The 3,618-nt window shown below is 42.9% G+C and overlaps 1 pseudogene; it reads left to right on the top strand.

Annotated features, from left to right (window-relative positions):
• Positions 1-2,043: 2,043 nt before the first annotated feature.
• On the top strand, positions 2,044-3,013 carry LOC117354890 (annotated as a pseudogene).
• The last annotated feature ends 605 nt before the right edge of the window (positions 3,014-3,618 follow it).

The raw sequence follows: 3,618 nt of genomic DNA, 5'->3' as shown, positions 1-3,618 counted from the left end.
TCTGAAGCCTCTCAATATCTCTCTCATTTCCTCTATCATAATCTCCCCAACCCTGAGATATCCTGTCTGTCAAATTAGATTGTTAGCTCTTCTGAGCAGGGACTGTATTGTATATTAAATGTACAGTGCTGCGTATGCCTTTCAGCGCTACAGAAATTATAAGTAGTAGTGGCACTGAATATCATCCATATGGCATTAACTTCTGGGCACTGTCAATGACTTGGGTATTCAGTGTCAGAGCCCGGATATGACCCAGCACTGAATATATGTATCTAATATATCTAATCTAGCTAGTGGCAATCAGCATTTTTTTTTTTAAAAACAAACCTCTCATCGCCATTGGCTGTAGATTGACCCATGAGTATATTGATTTCCTCTGGCTTCCTCGATTTACTGAATGCTTGCAAGCTAAGGGGCTCATAATCGAAAGAGAAAAACATCCAAAAACCGGCCTAAGGATCGACAGAACTTGGACGTTGTGACTTAGACCATTTAAAACATGGTCTAATTCACAAAAACCCACCTAAAGTCACCAAATAAGCATTGCAAACACATAATACAGACCCCCACACACTACCCCAGTGATCACCGACCCCCCCTAAAAATCATAATCACACCTTTAAAATTTAGCCTCCAGACCATCATCACCTGGCAGCCTGGCATAGGAAAGCCTAGTCGTCCAGCACAGAGGCAGCTTAAGCCATCTTGGGGGTGGGTTAGGGACTCATAGAGAGGAGAATCCATGCCCATAAGCCCCTGTAATCACTGCATTGATACTTAAACATGTGCACTCCACTATACACCCTCAAACCTTTTTTTACTGGCATATAAGTGGCTCCTGCAGCCATAAGGGCTATTAGGGTGATAGATAAGTGGGTCTAGGGGATTCTGGAAGTGGTTCAGAGGGCTCACCATGACCTATAAGGGAGCTGTAGTGAGGAGAAGACATGGCCCCCTTTTTATGAAGTTCAAAGCAGTGCCCTCTAAGGTGCCCCACTATTTAGGTGCCGTGTCAGGGTGTTCAGTCCATCACTTTGCAGACCCCCTCCCACGTCCAACAAGGCTTGTTCTAGACGTTTTTGACTTGGATGAAAAGTTGGACGAAAATGTGGTATAAAGATAGACGATTTAGCGGCTTGGACGATCAGATCGGCAGGACGATTTTTGAAACAAAGAAAATTTTGGACGTATTTTTCAAAAATGTATCCTAGGCTGGTTTTTACTTTGGACGACTTGCGACTTAGACAAAAACGGACTTAGATGTTCCTTTCGATTATACCCCTCCACGTCTATAGTCTCAAAGCACCAGAAAACCCAGTTAGTACTTCTTAACTACCATGAGGTCTTGCAATTACCTGCATCACTAGGATAACTGGGCCTGGGATGACTCTACAAACTTTGTTCTTACAGCAAGGGTTAGACTGAGCAGTGCTCATCATGAAATCACAAACTGACTCCTGCACAATCTCCAGAGCTAGAAACTACAAAGCAGCAGGGCCCTTTTTCCTCAAACTGACACTGTACAGCTGCTGGGGAATAAAGAGCCTTTTTTTTTGGTTATTCTGTGCTGGTGACTCTTTCAACTTTTGATCTCTGAATGATACCATTTCAAAACCTCTTGAACAATAGAATTTTTGTTGAATTGAGCTATACCGTAAGTAACAATTTTTGTTTGTATATACACTGCGGCACTGCAATTGGAACACACATTTATACAAACTGCCAGAGCTCCAAATGCCTGAAATACCTCCATGCTGCTAACATAAAAAAGGAGTATTGTCTTGAGTTGAGGTATTTACTGTGCTTTTAAAATTACAGCCCTCTAATTCACCCCATATCAGATGAACTCAACAATGTCCTATAGGAAACCAATGGCAAACAGTTTCTTTCAGCCAAACAAATGCAAGGTAGAAATGCAGGACAAGATATAATTTTGGTTCCAGACTCTGCTATTCTCCTCCCCCTACCCCCCCCCCCCCCCCCCACACACACACACGCATTTGTCCTTACAGCCAGTAATGCAGGGGTCCTTCTTCTGTGTTTTCCCATGGCACAGGTTTTGTGCTGGTCTTTGAGTACCATACATGCTATCTGACCTTTCAGAGGTCCTGCGCAATTTGGAGCAACCACTGACAAGAGTGTCAGGTCAAAGGTTACATGCAGATGCTGCTGAAGGGCGTGATATTTTGCCATGAGAACTCCATCATGCACCGAGACTTAAAACCTGCCAACCTCCTCAAGAGCTCCAGGGACATTTGAAGATTGCAGACTTTGGACTTGCAAGAGTGTTCTCCAATGAAGGCGACTGTCTATATCAGGGGTCCCCAAAGTCCCTCCTTGAGGGCCGAATCCAGTCGGGTTTTCAGGATTTCCCCAATGAATATGCATTGAAAGCAGTGCATGCACATAGATCTCATGCATATTCATTGGGGAAATCCTGAAAACCCAACTGGATTTGGCCCTCAAGGAGGGACTTTGGGGACCCCTGGTCTACATAGCCATCAGGTGGCCACTAGATGGTACTGAGCTCCTGAGCTTCTGTATGGTGCTCGGAAGTATGATGAAGGTGCGGACCTTTGGGCGGTAGGTTGCATCTTTGGGGAGCTACTCAATAATTCGCTCCTCTTCCCTGGAAAGAATGATATTGAACAAGTGTGCTGTGTGTTGCGGATCCTGGGCACTCCAAATGAGAAAATCTGGCCGGAAATCACAGAACTCCCCGATTACAACAAGATCTCCTTCAAGGAGAACCCACTGATACCACTGGAACATATTGTACCAGATGCATCTCCTCCAGCCCTGGACCTGCTCAAGCGCTTCCTAGTGTTCTCATCCAAACAGAGGATCTGGGCCACAGAGAGCCACTGCCTGCCCATCATTCAGAGCTCCCCATCCCCCAGTGCAGTGGGAAGAAAACCAACGTCTGCAGCATCAGCATGAATACTGCATTGATCAGCCCCTGGAAGAATCTGTGGTTGATCCTGAATTGATTACCCCATATGTCATGCGATGAGGGGAAAAGCCCTGCACCCTCCAATGTAGCTGTAGCAGCTTCCAATGTAGGTGGTGTCGGGCGGAATTTATCAGAATGAGAAAGAGAGTTGGAAAATTGTTTGTGTGTCCAAGTTTCAAGTTTATTGTGACATTTGATTAATTGCCTAATCCGAATTCTAGGCGATGTACAAAGTGATAAAAATTACAAAGTAAAGGAAGACAAACATAAATGACAAGTACCAAATCTACTAAAACATAATAGTAAGTCAAATTACACATACAATCAAAAACACAGGGAAAGCTAGGAATGAATTACAATTTGGTTATAAAGAAATACAATTAGGGTTAACAAAAAATAGGGAAGGGAATAAATAAGTAAAACTAATTAAAAATGGACTAAGAGCCATAAGCAATTCAGTTAATCATTGAATGCATCTTTAAAAAGAAGACTCTTTAATTTGCTCTTAAATTTTCCCAGTAATAATATTATCTTTTAATCCCCTGTTTTATCAGTTATGTTTTTATTAAATTTATTGTAAACCACTTAGATGTAAAGATAGGCGGTATATCAAATAAATAATGAACTTGAAACTACTAAGCCAGTGATTCCCAACCCTGTCCTGG

Source organism: Geotrypetes seraphini, chromosome 2, assembly GCF_902459505.1.
Source record: "Geotrypetes seraphini chromosome 2, aGeoSer1.1, whole genome shotgun sequence".
In the NCBI taxonomy this organism is placed as follows: domain Eukaryota; kingdom Metazoa; phylum Chordata; class Amphibia; order Gymnophiona; family Dermophiidae; genus Geotrypetes; species Geotrypetes seraphini.
Note: the sequence above shows the minus strand (reverse complement) of the source record. Positions and strands in the feature narration are given on the sequence as shown.